Source organism: Pseudorca crassidens, unplaced genomic scaffold (assembly GCF_039906515.1).
Source record: "Pseudorca crassidens isolate mPseCra1 unplaced genomic scaffold, mPseCra1.hap1 Scaffold_64, whole genome shotgun sequence".
In the NCBI taxonomy this organism is placed as follows: domain Eukaryota; kingdom Metazoa; phylum Chordata; class Mammalia; order Artiodactyla; family Delphinidae; genus Pseudorca; species Pseudorca crassidens.
The window spans coordinates 57,185-72,585 of record NW_027136316.1 but is presented as its reverse complement, the minus strand read 5'-3'; the positions used below and the strand labels follow the sequence as shown (position 1 = coordinate 72,585).

The following is a 15,401-nucleotide window of genomic DNA, read 5'->3' as shown; positions in this document are numbered from 1 at the left end:
CGCCCTCTTCCCCTTCCTCCCTCCCCATTTGTCTGAGACCTCCAGGAAGGACAGGACTAGTCCTGGGTCACACATGACTCAGGGAGTTGAACTGGACCACGGTTTCTCTGCCCCCCAGTCCTGGGCATAGTGTTGTATACTATCTCTGTACCTTCTTTGCCCAGGTGTGTATTTAGAGCTTTCCCTATTTTTAATGGGGTTGTGTTGTAGTTCTTTGTATATTTTGAGACAAATTCTTTATTAGATATGTTTGCAGTTTTTCCCCCCAGTATGTGTAGACTTTCGATTTTCTGAATGAGGTTTTTCACACAGTAGAAATGCTTAATTTTATAAAGTCCACAGAATCCTTTGTTTTTCTTTCTGGACTGCTTTTTTGTGTTGTGTGTTAAAACCACAAAGCTTGTGATGGACATGACGAAGCCCAAGCTCATATCAATTTTCTTTTATGTTTTCTCCTGTAATTTTGAATAGTTTTGCATTTAAAACTTGTCTCTGAATCATTTTGAGTGAATTTGGTGTAAGTTGTAAAGCTTGTGTCTACATTCATTTTATTCCATATGGTTTCCAATTCACTGTTCCTTAACTACTTTGGAGAAGCTATGGGATATTGTCTTCATTTGTTTGAATTTCCACAATTTAATGGGTTCAGCAGTTCTGCCGGCAGGGTCGCTGTCTCCAGTGACCCATGAGGGAGGGGCGGCCTGCACTTCCCGCACCGACCACAGGGTGGCGCGGATCCCGCCTCTCTGACCCACAGCGCATGCGTGTTCCCCGTGGACCGAGCTCTGAGCGCAGCTGAGGAGAGTTGTGTCTCCTCAGGCACCGCCGGGTTGTGGTTGCTGACGGGCGCTTGGTCTCCTGAAGGTCTCGCTGGGGTTTCGGCTTCAGGACAACGTGGGGCTGCGTCCACACTGACGGGAGCTGGGTTTCCTGAGGACGCAGGCGACGCTGGAGGAACAGGTGAGGGGACAGTGAGGAACAGTGGGGAGAAGCTTCCTGGGGGCGACCGACGGCTGAGGGGGTCCGTCCTCGTGCGACCCAAGAAGGGCTTGGTGTGCAAAGCTGGGTTTTTGGTCAGGCTGGTGTGCGGTGGAGCCGCGTTGGTTATGGGGTGTGCAGTCTTCCCCAAACCGTTTACCGTGGTTTACAATGGTGCTTTGTAAAGCAAAGTGTGTCCCTGGCCCCCTTGTCGTAACTTAACGGCCCCCCCCTTCCTCTCAGTGTGTCCCTGGCCCCCTTGTCGTAACTTAACGGCCCCCCCCCCACCGTGCGGGGTGGGTTCTGGGCTCTCCGTCCCGTCCCTCTGGTCTGTGCGCCTGTTTTGAGCCAGTTCCGCACTGTTTTGGGGACTGTAGCTTCGTGATGAAGTGTGAAGTCAGGGAGGGAGATGCCTGCGGCCCGTCCTCCTTTCTCAGGGTCGCCTTGGCTCTTCGGGGTCCTTTGTGGCTCCACACACATCTTAGGAGGATTTGCTCCATTTCTGTGAAAAACACCGTTGGAACTTCAGGACGGCCTGCCTTCCCTGTGTGCACCGCTTTGGGTAGAACGGACATTTTAGCAACAGTAATTCTTGCGTTCCATGAGCACGGGGAGTCTTTCCACTGACTTGTGTCTTCTTCAGTGTCTTCATGAGTGTCTTAAAGTTTTCAGGTCTTTCACATCCTCCGTTAAATTTATTCCTTGGTATATTGTTCTTTTTGATGCAGTTGTAAATAGTTTTTTTTTTCTCTTTCTGTTGGTTCATTATTAGTGTTTAGAAATGCAGTTGAGCTGTGTCTACTGATTTTGTGTCTTTACTGAATTCATTTATTATTTCTAATAGTTTTTTTTGGTGGAATGATGTGGAAAATTGAACTTCCAAAATCCCACTGTTTCTACCACATCCAAGTCATCCACAACAGGGAAGAAAGGGAAGTCCTTTATATTGGGAAGTCCTAGGACCCTTCCGGGTCTCCCCGCCTGCCCACCCTTGGTCGGTGTCCTCAGTCCACCTGTGCAGACAGGTGAGGATCCCCTCCAGAGGCTCCCAAATGCTTCTCCCCTACATCCTCCCCGGGGCTGGCCCGTGTCCTGTCGGGATGTTCCACCCTCAGCAAGCCCCCAAGTACATGGCAAGGAGAGGCATCAGGCCTGCTGCGTGCACTGCTGTGCGTCCTGCTCTATACACAGGCATGACACTGCCCAGGGTGCAGGAAAGGCAGCCTTACCTCGGGACGTGGGGAGAGGGCCTGCCCACAGGGTGGACGTCAGCTCTCGGCTCACCAGGCAAGGGCAGCCGGGTTCTCGCTCCTTGGACCCTTTCTCACCCAGCCAGACCATGACCCGGCTTTGTTCCCACCCCTGTTGTCCCTCCATTGGCCTCGCTCTTGTGAGCAGAGCAGGACAGTGTGGTCTGTGGTTACAGGCTGAGACACACAGACACTGGCTGACCTGCGTGCACCCAGCTGACCCCACGGAACAGGCACTGCACCAGGGCCTGGGCGGTGTGGGTTCGCCTGCCCACAGAGAGGCCAGGCCTCTGTCCTGGCTCCAGAGGTCACCTTGAGTCTGACGGGAGTGTCCGTGCTCCTACAATGTTGTGTTAATTTCTACTGTACAGCAAAGTGATTCATATATACAAACATACGTATATACATATTTTTCATATTCTTTTCCATTATGGTTAATTACAGGGTATTGAATACAGTCCCCTGTGCTGTACAGGAAGACCTTGTCTAGCCATCCTATATATACTAATTTGCATCTACTAATCCGAAACTCCCAATCCATCCCTCTCCCCTGTCTGCCCCTTGACAACCACAAGTCTGTTTTCTATATTTGTGAGTGTGTTTTTGTTCTGTAGATAGGTTCATTTGGGTCTCATTTTATAATCCACATATAAGTGATATCATATGTTATTTGTTGTTCTCTGTCTGACTTACTTCACTTTGTATGATAATCTCTAGGTCCATCCGTGTAGCTGCAGATGGCATTATTTCATTCTGTTTTATGGCTGAGTAATATTCCATTGTATATATGTACCACATCTTCTATATCCATTCATCTGTTGAGGGACATTCAGGTTGCTTCCGTGTCTTGGCTATCGTGAAGAGTGCTGCTGTGAATGCTGGGGTGCATGTATCTTTTCGAATTATAGTTTTGTCTGGATGTGTGCCCAGGAGTGGGATTGCTGGTTCATATGGTAATTCTATTTTTAGTTTTTGAGGAACCTCCATACTGTTTTCCATAGTGACTGCATCAATTTACATTCCCACCAGTAGTGTAGGAGGGTTCCCTTTCCTCCACACCCCTTCCAGCATTTATTTCTAGACATTTTAATGATGGCCATTCTGACCACTATGGGGTGATAACTCACTGTAGTTTTGATTTGCATTCTCTAATAATTAGCGATGTGGAGCATCTTTTCAGGTTCCTCTTGGCCATCTGTATGTCCTTGGAGAAATGTCTATTTAGACCTTCTAAATTTCTGCCTTTTTTTTGATTTTTTTTTCTCTTTTGAGTTGTATGAGGTGTTTGTATATTTTAGAATTAAGCCCTTGTTGGTTGCATCATTTGCAGGTATTTTCTCCCAAACAGTGAGCACAGGTTCTGGAACAACTGGATACCCACATGCAGAAGAGTAAAGTTGGACCCTTACCTCCCCCCACCCCATATACAAAATCAACGCAAAATGGACCAAAGGCCTAGATGCGAGAGCCAAAATTATAAAACTCCTAGAAGAAAACATGAGAGTAAATCTTCATGACCTTGGATTTGGTCATGACTTCTTAGATCTACCAAAAGCAGAAGCAACAAAAGACAAAATAGATGAATTGGACTTCCTCAAAATGAAAAACAGTTGTGTATAAAAGGAGCAAGGAATAAGATAATCCACCATCCAAAATGGCCCAAGATGTTTGCAAACCATGTATCTGATAAAGGACTGTAGCCCAGCAGCCAAGCCCCCGGTGGTCCAGTGGAGTGTCTGTGCGGCCCCTCCCGTCCTCGGTGATCAGGGGATTTCAGGCCCCACAGCACCCGAGGGGTGGACACGGGTCATCCTCAGCACCCTCAGGGAGTGAGTGCTGGATGGTTTTGAGCCCAGATGCACTCCCATTACTGCCCTCAAAGGCTGAAGGCTTCAGCATGCCTCCAGAAGGACACAGAGTATTTGCAAGTCTTTGAGAACCAAGAGAACAGTCTTCACTTTTCAGAAAGGGCATCTTATTATTTCACAGCATGACCATTTTCCATCTGGCTCTCAGGGGTGCCCTCCCACCTCCCTGATTTCTCTGAGAGTGGCCATGGGGGTTTGGCTGTCCCCAGTCCCCACACCAGGTGACAAGGACAGTGGGGCCAGACCCTGGTGGTCCTTAGCTTCCCTGGAGACTAACCCAGACTCTCAGCCTGCGATTGAACGTGGACGCCCCTGCTTCTCCCCGTCACCGCTTCTCATATCCTCCTCTGTCTCTCTTTCTCTTGCTTTTCAGTCTCAGATTTACCTGACGGCCACCACTCACAGCTCCCGCAGAGCCCAGAGATTTCTCCTGGAAGGAAAGGTTCTGGAAAATCAGAGGGATAAATAAAACATGCAGCTGATTCCCGCCTTATGCTGACGCCCAAGAGGGTGAGGAGAGTGAGTGTTTTCTCATTAGAATTTTAAATCCTCCAAGTAATAGATCATTGTGGGGGCATCCAGTGTTCTCCTGCTCATTCTAAGAATACCATTCCTGGATTTTAATGTGGTAAATAATTTATATTATAAATATGCAGAGGGGGGGATATCCATTCAAAAATGTTAGAGGTAACTTCAAGGGATTTACAACAAACAAGGACACAGAGCCCCGTGTCCAGACACTGGCTGAGAGGCTCCTACCCTGAGACGCAGTCCCCTGGAGGGCGGAGTGGTCATTACTCTCCTCCCGCAGGTGAGCCTACACAGGCACATCCCACGTGGGACCACTGTATCGCAGAATCTTAGAGTACCCGATGGCAGGCAGCTGGCTAGAGATGTGGACAAGAGAAAGCTGCCCAGCAGCCTTGGACAACCCCGGGGTGAGGCCTTAGGACGGGCCAGTGTCAGAGCCTCAGAGATAACTTGAAGAGAGTTTAGGCTGTTAAGGACATCATCAGAGATGCACTTAGGGACATATTCAGGGCCTTACTTATGGACAAGATCCGGGCATTATTTAGTGACAGCTTAGACTATAAGGGACAGCATCAGGGCCTAAGTTAGGAACAGTGTCAGTGCTTCTCTTAGACATAACGTGAGAGCCTTAGTTAGACACAGTTCAGGATGTTACTTAGGGATATCTTCAGGGCCTTAGAGCCAGCATCATGGCCATAATTAGAACCAGTGTCAGGGCGTTAGTTAGGGCCAAAACTAGGGTGTTAGTTAGGGAAAGAGTCAGGTCACTAGTTACAGACAGTGTCAGGGTTTTAGGTAGGGACAGCGGCAAGTCCTTACTTAAGAAGAGTGTCGAGGCCTCACTTAGGGGCAGCATCAGGATGTTAGTTAGGGAGAGTCAGGCCATTAGAATTTCAGATTCTGAGGTAGAGACAGCATCAGGGCCTTAGTTAGGGACAGCGTCAGAGACTTACCTAGGGACATATTCAGGGCCTTAGTTATGGACAGGATCAGGGTGATACAGAGGAACACCTAAGCGTATTAGGGACATCTTCAGGGCCTCAATTAGCGATAGCATCAGGGTATTAGTTAGGGAAAGAGTCAGGGCATTATTATAGATAGTGTCAGTGTCTTACATAGAGAGAGCATCAGGGCCTTAGTTATGGACAGGATCAGGGCGTTATTGAGAGATACATGAGGCTATTAGGGACAGCATCAGGGTGTTAGGGAAAGAGTCGGCTGTTATTATAGACAGTGACAGTGCCTCAGGTAGAGACATCATCACAGCCTTAGTTAGGAAGAGGGTCAGGGCCTTGGTGATGGACAGGGTCAGGCCAACAGTGAGGGACATCTAAGTCTATTAGGGACATCGTCAGGGCCTTAGATAGGGTCAGCATCAGGGCCGTAGTTAGGACCAGTGGTCAGGGCATTATTTAGGGACAAAATTAGGATGTTAGTTAAGGAAAAAGCCAGGAAATTAGTTACAGACAGTGTCAGCTTCTCAGGTAGAGACTTCAAGGTCTCAGTGAGAGCATCATCATCTCAGGTAGGAGCTGCATCAGGCCATTACTTACAGACAGTGTCAAGGCCTTAATTAGAGAGAGTGTCAGGGCCTCAGAGACAAACTTGAGGGCCTTAGTAAGAGACACTTCAGGCTGTTCGTTAGGGACATCATCAGGGCGTTAGTTATGGACAGGGTCAGGGTATTAGTGAAAGACAGCTCAGGCAATTAGGCACACCGTCAGGGCCTTGGGTAGGGGCAGCGTCAGGGAGTAGTTGGGGAAAGAGTGAGGCCGTTAGGTAAAGACAGACTCAGGGCCTTAGTTAGAGACAGTGTCAGGTTCTTTGTTAGGGACACTGTCATGGCCTCAGTTAAAGATAACTTGAGGGTCTTAGTTAGAGATAGTGTCAGGGCCTTAGTTATGGACATCTTTAGGGCCTCAGTTAGTGGTAATTTGAGGGCCTTAGTAAGAGACATTTTGGGTCATTAGTGACGTCGTCTGGACCTTCATGCCGGCTCAGTACATCATTTATGGGCCGCATCACGGCATTAATGAGGGACAGCTCAAGTTATTTGGGACCGTGTCAGGGTCTTAGTTAGGGAATGTGTCAGGACCTTTGTTAGGGAAAGAGTGAAGCCAGTAGTTAAAGACAGACTCAGGGCCTTAGTCAGGGACAGCCTCAGTCCTTAATTAGGGAGAGTGTCAGGGCCTCAGTTAAAGATAAGTTGAGGGCCTTTGTTAAGGACAGCCTCCAGACCTCAGTTAGAGACAGGTTCATGGCCTCGGGACTAAATTCAGGGTCTTAGTTAGGGACAGCATCAGGGATTTAGTTAGCATAAGAGACTCGACATTGGCTAGACAAGGTTAGGTTAAGGTCTAGGAATAGCGTCAGGAAATGACGTAGGTATAGTGTCAAGACCATAGCTACTTATAGCATCAGTGCCTAATTTAGAACCAGTGTCAGGGCTTCAGGTAGGGACAGCGTCAGAGCCTGACTTAGGGAGAGCGACAGGGACTGAGTGAGGCCTGGAGTCAGAGCCTTAGCTGGGGACAGTGTCAGGGCATGACTTAGGAAAAGCATCAGGGCCTCGGTAGGAACAGCATAAGGGGTTTGTTAAAGACATTATCAGGGCCTATGTGAGAGACAGCCTCACAGCCTCACGTAGGGACAGCGTTAAGGCTTACTTTGGGACAGTTTCAGGACCTTAATAAAACATGGGCCAGGATATAATAAGCTCAGGATACTGTCAGGACTTTAAATGTTGACAGCAGCAGGGCCTAAGTTAGGGACAGTGTCAAGGCCGTAGATAGGACTAGCATTTGGGTCTGTGTTAGGTACCGTGTCAGGGCCTGAGTTAGCAAGAGTTTTAGGGCCATAGTTAGGGGCAGTGTCAGGGCCGGATTTAGGATGAGCATCTAGGCCTTAGTTAGGGACAGTGTCACGGCCTTGGGACTAAATTCAGGGTCTGAGGTATTCACAGCATAAGGACTTCAGTTAGCATATGAGGCAGAACAGTTGCTAGGGACAGGCTTAGGGTAAAGTTTAGGGATCGTGTCAGGAAATGACCTAGAGGTAGTGTCAAGACCTTAGTCACTGAGAGTATCAGGGCCTTAATTAGAACCATTGTCAGGGCTTCAGGTAAGGACAGCGTCAGAGCCTGACTTAGAGAGAGCCACAGGGCCTGAGTGAGGCCTAGCGTCGGGCCCTTAGCTGGGGACACTGTCAGGGCATGATGTAGGACCTGCATCAGGGCCTTTGTTGGGTCAGCAATAGGGTCTTAGTTAAAGACATGATCAGGGCCTGAGGTGGTCACAGCGTCAAGGCCTCAGTTAGGGAAAGCTTCAGGGCCTCAGTTAGACACAGCCTCAGGCCTTCACTTAGGGACAGAGGGAGGGCTTTCTTAGGGATAGTGTCAGGACCTTGATTAGAATTGGGTCAGATTCTGAACTCATGATAGTGTCTGGATTTTAGTTATTTCCGGCAGCAGGACCTATATTAGGGACAGATTCCGGGCCATAGTTAGAAACAGTGTCAGGGCCCTAGTTAGGACTAGTCTGGGCCTTAGTTACGGAGAGCATTAGGGCTTCTGTGAGGATAAGAGGCAGGAAATTAGCTCGGTACAGAGTCAGGTTCCAGGCCAGGGATAGTGTCATGAAATGAGCTAGGGATAGCATGAAGACCTTAGTTATTGAGAGCATCAGGGCCTTAGTTAGGGCCAGTGTCAGGGCCTTAATCAGGACCAGTGTCAGGGCTTGATATAGGGATAGCATCAGAGCCTAACTAAGGTACGGCAACAGGGCCTAAGTGAGGCCTATCTTTAGGGCCTGAGTGAGGGACAGTGTCAGGGCATGACATAGGAGTTGTATAAGGGCCTCTGTAGGATCAGCCTTAGGGTCTTCGTTAAAGACATTCTCAGGTCCTCTGATAGGGACAACCACAGGGCCTCACTTAGGGACAGAGTCAGGGCTTACTTTGGGACAGTTTCAGGACCTTGGCAAGACATGGGTCAGGATATTAGCTCAGGGTAATGTCAGGACTTTAGATATTTGGCAGCAGGGCCTTAGTTAGACACAGTGTCAGGGCCTACGTTAGGACTAGCATCTGGGCCTCTGTTAGTTTCCGTGTCAGGGACTGAGTTAGGAATGTTGTTAAGGCATTAGTTATGGACAGGTTTGGGCCAGATTTAGGACGACCTTCTAGGCCTTGGTGACAGTGTCACGGACTTGGGACCAAATTCAGGGCCTGAGGTATTCACAGTATAAGGGCTTCAGTTAGCCTAAGAGGCAGGACAGTTGCTACGGACAGGGTTAGGGTAAAGTTTAGGGATCGTGTCAGGACCTTAGGCACTAAGTGTATCAGGGCCTTATTTAGGACCAAGATCAGGGCTTCAGGTAGGGATAGCGTCAGTGCTTGAGTTAGTGAGAGCGACAGGGACAGATTGAGGCCTACCATCATGCCCTTAGCTGGGCACACTGTCAGGGCATGATGTAGGAGCTGCATCAGGGCCTTTGTTGGATCAGCAATAGGGTCCTAGTTGCTAAGCAACATCCAGGCCCATAGCCCTTCAGAGTCACTCTGTGTATGCCGTGTGTAGGGCAGCACACTGCCCTGTTTTTTGGGACAGCTTGATTTACCCAATACTCCCACGGTTTCACGAACACCTTTCTAGCATGTGCAACATGCTGTGGAAGTCTGACTCATTGCCCTAGTCTAAGCTGCACTGAGAAAAACACTTGGCTTCGCATTGCATCTAAGACCTCCTACCTGAAGTCACACTGCCTCAAAGAATAAGTCGGCTTGCGTTCCTACTGCAACTAAAGATCAATTCTTCGAGTAACACTGCAGGCTTTTGAAGAGGCACAGGCCTGAATTCCTACCTAGGGCGTTCCTTGGTTGATGTAGTTCACTAGATGCAGAACACCTTGCTTGGAGATTTTCATTCAGGGAAGAAAACAGTGTGTAATCTGTGTCTCTTTTGACTTGTTAGAAAGCACAGGGATGTATGCTGTGTGTGCCCATGGAAATGGGGGCCTGATGGAACTAGCCTTGCTTTCCCATTTTGAAAGCTCCCTTCATGTTGCCTTGAAGCTACGTGAAATTCACTGCTGTTGACAGAACTCTAGCCGCTATAGGCATGGCTCTGCAAAGAAAGTGAGTTTCCTCTAGCTAAACAGAGTTCTTCCAGTGCTTGGGTGGGGCTCAGGCTGCCATGCTCTAGAGCTAAATAGAAACTCAACTTGAGTACTTGCCTCGAGGTAAGGCCCTGAGTAGACATGTGGAAAGTGAGGCATGCGGCTGTTTCCATGAGGTTTTCATCGGGGTTCTGCCATATTTTAAAGAAGTACCTTTTCAGGACTCCTAGGCCCCTTGGGTGTGCATCATTTTCCCTCCAAGATCACTGAGTACCTCCAGACCTCGTGGGCCTGCTGAGCAAAATCGAGGCCCATAGGTCCCTTGGAGGTCTTCTGTGTTTGACGAGTGATGGGCAACACATTGATCATTACTTAAGGAAAGCTACATTGCCAGAGCACTCGAACAGCATCAGGACCACATTTATAGCCAGTCCAAGGTGCCATGGAAGTCTTCATCATGGCTCTCGTCTGAGCTGCCATGAGAAAACACTCTGCTTAGAATTCTTCGAGGACCTCGTACCTGAAGTCACTATACTCAGGTAGGAAGCAGCATCCTACCATGCTGTGTCACTAATGGGACATTAAACGAGAGCACTTGCCTCGAGGTAAGGCCCTGAATTGCCAGTCAGTAGTGGAGGCGTGCAGCAGGTTCCATGAGGCCGTAGCCGCTGCTCTGCAGTATCTTAACGGCAGGACGCTTTTCAGGACACCTAGGAGCGTCGCGTGGCCACCCTGTTCCCGGCAGGAACAGTGAGTACCCCCAGCCCCCCCTGGGCCTGCTAAGCAACTTCCAGGCTCGTAGCCCTTCGGAGTCACTCTGTGTATGCTGAGTATAGGGCAACACAGTGCACTCTTTTTTGGGACAGCTTGATTTCCCCAGTACTCCCACAGGTTCAGGTAAACAGTTCTAGCACGTCCAACATGCCTGGTAAGTCTGACTCATTGCCCTAATCTGAGCTGCACTGAGAAAAACCCTCGGCTTCGCATTCCATCTAGGACCTCCTACCTGAATTCACACTGCTTCCAGGATAAAGTCGGCATGCGTTACTACTTGAACTAAAGCCCAGTTCTTTGTGTAACACTGCAGGCTTTTAAAGAGCCACAAGCCCAGAGTTCCACCTAGGGGGTTCCTTGGATGACGTAGTTCACTAGATGCAGAACACCTTGCTTGGAGAAGTTGAATCAGGGAAGGAAGCAGTGTGTAATCTGTGTCTCTTTCGACTTGTTAGAAACCACAGGGATGTATGCTGCTTGTACCCATGAAATGTGGGCCTGATGGAACTAGCCTTGCTTTCCCATTTTGAAAGCTCCATGCATGATACCTTGAAGCTACCTAAAATTCACTGCTGTTGACAGGCCCGTAGCCAATGTAGGCCTGACTCTGGGACGAAAATGAATTTCCTCTATCTCAACCAGGTTCTTCCATGGCTGGGGTGGAGCTCAGCCGGCCATGCTCTAGAGATAAAGGGAAATGCAACGTGAGTACTTGCCTCGAGGAAAGGCCCTGAGTACCGTAGAGAAAGGGAGGCATTTAGCGGCTTCCATGAGGTCTTACTGTTCTGCTCTATTTTAAAGGAAGTACTATTTTCAGGAATCCTAGGCCCCTCCGGTGTGCATCATTTCCCTCCAGGATCACTGAGTACCTCCAGACCCCTCTGGGCCTGCTGAGCAACATCGAGGCCCATAGGTCGGTCCCTCCTAGGCCCTGTGTGTATGCCGAGTGATGGGCAACACACTGCACGTTCGTTAAGGAGAGCTGCATTTCCATAGCCCTCAAACTGCCTCAGTACCACATTTCTGGCCAGTCCGATATGCCATGGAAGTATTTGTCATGGTCACCATCTGAGCTGCCATGGGAAAACACTCTGCTCAACATTCTTCGAGGATCTCATACCTGAAGTCACTCTGCTCGAGAAGAGAGTCAGCCTCCTACCATGCTGTGTCGATAACGGGACACTCAGCGTGAGCACTTGCCTCAAGGTAAGGCCCTGAATTGCCGTGCAGAAGCTGAGGCACGCAGCAGATTCCATGAGGCCATAGCCGCTGCTCTGCATTATCTTAACGGCAGTACGCTTTTCAGGACACCTAGGAGCCTCGCGTGGGCACCGTATTCCCTGCAAGAACACTGCGTACCCTCAGGCTCCCCTGGGCCTGCTAAGCAACATCCAGGCCCGTAACCCTTCTGAGTCACTCTGTGTATGTCACGTGTAGGGCAGCACACTGCACTCTTTTTTTGGGACAGCTTGATTTCCTCAGCTGTGGCAGCAGTTGCTTTTTCATGGTGCCTGTTCTTCCCCTCCACGTCCCCTGCTGTTTCTTTTCAGGTCTGGTGACTGCCAGCCAAACCAACAGCTGTAGCTGTTCAAGGAAACAGCGTCTTTCCTTGGGGACGCTCCCCACCCCACACCCTTGTCTGGCCTGCCCACCACAGCCCCTTGGTCCCCCTCTTGGCCTAGTTGTTCACTTGAATGTCCCGTGTCATAGCACTTGTCACACCACACTGTTATTTTCTGTCTCTCTGTCCCTTCCACTAGATGTAAATTTCCTCTGGGGCCGCCTGGCTGGCTGACAGGTAGAGGAATGGATCCTGGACCCGTTGTCCTAGAACAGGACGGGCAGGGCAAACCTTTCTCTCTCCATGTGCCCACAGTCTTGGTGGGGTACAGGGCCTGGGACAAGGTGGGCCTGGGGTTTGGGGGACTGTCCAGATGCAAGTTGTTCTGTGAAAGCGGATTCTGCCTGATATCTTTAGCTAACCACGTAACGTGGCCGTTGCTCTGTGGCAGAAGGCGTTTAGGCCTGTAGAGGAATCGCTTGCAGATAGGAACACCCACCAATGTTTAAATTCCCAAGGGACTTCCTAAATCACTGGCTAATTCTCAATGAAAACTCATTCTTTAGTCTTTAACTACAGACTGGTTAAAAGTTATTATGTACAATTAAAGGTTGAAGGACAGACACAGTGGAATCACCCCAAGAAAAATAGTTCCAGACAGAAATTATAGTTGGTAAATGGAATTGGTGTGGAGTATAGATCTGAAGCACCTGTGTTCCCACAGTGGCAACTCATATGATCATGCAGTGCCTGGGGGTTGTAATGAGATCTACTAGCTACACTTTTTATGAGCTCCTGGGGGGGGCAGAAGTCTGACAGCCTTGACAGAAGAGGCTTGAGCCAACTTGGGGTGCACAGTGAGAGTGGGCGGACAGCTCTGCACTCAGGCAGACCATCAGGATACTTGTCACTATGGCTTGACCTATACAGCCAATCTCATCGTATCTGCCCTCCCTCCTCGCTCCCCAGATCGCTGCTCCTAGGCTCTCCCCGTGATGTGCCCCCTGTCTGCCATCCCACCCCACCTGCCCAGCAGTCACCCAATCTCGTCCACCGCCTGTACATGGTCCCCTGGTGAGATCTTGTTCTGGCGTCTGCTTGGATCCATGCAGCCTTTCCTAGCTGCTCTCTGCAGGGCGTCGCTCCCCTGCATCATACTCAGAGGGGCCCAGGGCTCGCTCTAAACCCTGTAGCCTCCCAGCCCTGTATCAGTGCCGACCCCTTGTTCCCAACAGCAGCTCAGCCCCGGTCCTCAGGGGCCTGTGGTCCTGTCCACACAGTGTCTCCCAGGCCTGCCTTGTGAGGCAGCCTCGCTGGCCGGAGCCCTGGGAACCTTCCCTTCCTCAACAACCCTCCTCCTCCTGCGGCTGCCCCTCCCACCCCGAATCCCCCATAGGGATCCTCGACTGTGGCTGGCTCTGGCACTACCACTCTGGGGAGGGGCACAGGAATTATTCTCTGCCTCCCCCATCAGCCAGCACCTTGAGAACAGAAATTCTGCTTTTGTGTATTTATTCATTTAGGCCGGGCCATGCAGCATGCGGGATTTTAGTTCTCCCACCAAGGATTGAACCTGCTCCCCTGCAGTGGAAGCATTGGGTCTTCACCTCTGGACCAGCAGGGAAGTCCCAGAGATTCTGCATTTAAACTCTATATCTGCCCAGTTTCTGTGTCCTGTGTTCCTGAGCGGCGCATGTTCGTAGAAGGGAGGTAAGATGTGTGGACTCTCTTTTCTGGTTGTTGGCTGAGTATCTAATGTCCACTGTGGGTCATCTAAGGGCCGAGACCAAGTACTCTGTTCCTGCTGTGATCCGTGCTTCTGCTACTACATACTGCACAGGGTAAGTACCTCAAAGTCCTAGCTGAACAGCTAATAGAGAGACAGGTCTCACCGTTGCTTCTCCACCTGCATCTTACAGAGTTGGAAAGTAGGAACTGCAGCCCAGCAAGCCACGGACCCAGGCAATCCTAAAACTGCAAAGTCACCTGTGTTGATTCCAGCCAGCTTTTAGTAAGTAAATCCATGACTCTTGTAAGAAGAGATTTCAGAAGATGTGTACCTTCTACAGAATTCACATTTAGTGAGGGGTGTGTGAAAAGGGATATACAATTTTTATCTTTTTATACTACTAATAGCGTATCTTAATGATTGAAAAATAGACATTCCCGTAAATAAAAAGAAAACCAGACAGTACTCACACTTTACACCCCTAGTGTTTGCTATCTAATGGGCCTGCCTCACCTTCCCCTCTCTCGTCTATCTGAGCCTCCACGATGGACAGGACTCTCCTGGTGCAAGTGACGTGGGGTGAAGCTGGACTGTTGGTTTTCTGCTCCACCTCTGCTTCCTCTCTGCATCCTGGACTCTAAAGAAGATGAAATGTCTGCTCTGGTTGCTGATTGTTTCATCTCCACCTTAACCTCAGTCTGTGGTTGTGGAATGCCTCAGAAGTTGGGAAGGTCCCCTCTGCCAACATGGGGAGTGTGGGGCTAGACCCAGGTTCCAGCCGAGCTCTGACACACAGTGTGCTCAGTGGGACGTGTTGGCATGCATGCAAGGCTGTAGCGCTGCCAGCCCCCATATGCTGCCTTCTTGAGGGCTGGCGGTGCCCTTCAGGACTGGCTGCATCCTTCATCCCATTTGAGTGGGCAGTAGCAGATAATAAAACCTCAGAATATCCCTTGACCGCTGACCACCCAGGCAGGCATCTGTGGTCCTCCAGCTCAGACCTGCTTGGGCCCTGTCAAGTCCCTATGGCCAATCACTGAGCTGATCTTGCTGCTGGGCAATTGAACAGCTACCTGGGCAGCATAGATGGCCCCTTGGGATGTTTCAGTTCCCTACATCCATGTGATTGAGAAAATGGCCTCCTCCCTCATAGCCTCCCAGCCTTCTGAGAGGAAATAAGGCTCCAGACATTGAGTGTGGCCCTGTCCACCCTCAGCATACAGCAGACCATGGCCCTGCAATCCTTTGGCCTTCGGGTTTTTGCAAACCTTTCACATTCATGCTCATGAAAAATCAAAGTTATGGGAGCAAGTGGCCTCCCAACTGTTGTTTTCCCACAGAGGCAGCATGGTCTCCAGAAGCCATGTGCATCCTGGACCCAGTGCCTGTGTTCTCCGGAAAGCCAGCCCACTGTGGCTTCCACGGTATAGAATAATCCATGAGACCCTGTTCCATTGAGTAACAGTTTCCTTACCACCTACCATTTGGTTTCTGTTCTCTGTAAAGGAGAGAGCAGAGACAGGAAAATGAGCAAGATGTGTTCTGTGGAGATGGGTGATTAATATAGACAGAGGGCAGGAGTGACTCTTGGGCTGC

General features: G+C 49.8%; 1 long non-coding RNA gene across 1 annotated transcript; it reads left to right on the top strand.

The window, feature by feature from the left end:
• Positions 1-825: 825 nt before the first annotated feature.
• LOC137218239 (uncharacterized) lies at positions 826-15,401 on the top strand. The gene is made up of 4 exons (XR_010940561.1): positions 826-960; positions 4,470-4,615; positions 11,317-11,721; positions 13,600-15,401. It is a non-coding gene; the product is annotated as an uncharacterized lncRNA (long non-coding RNA).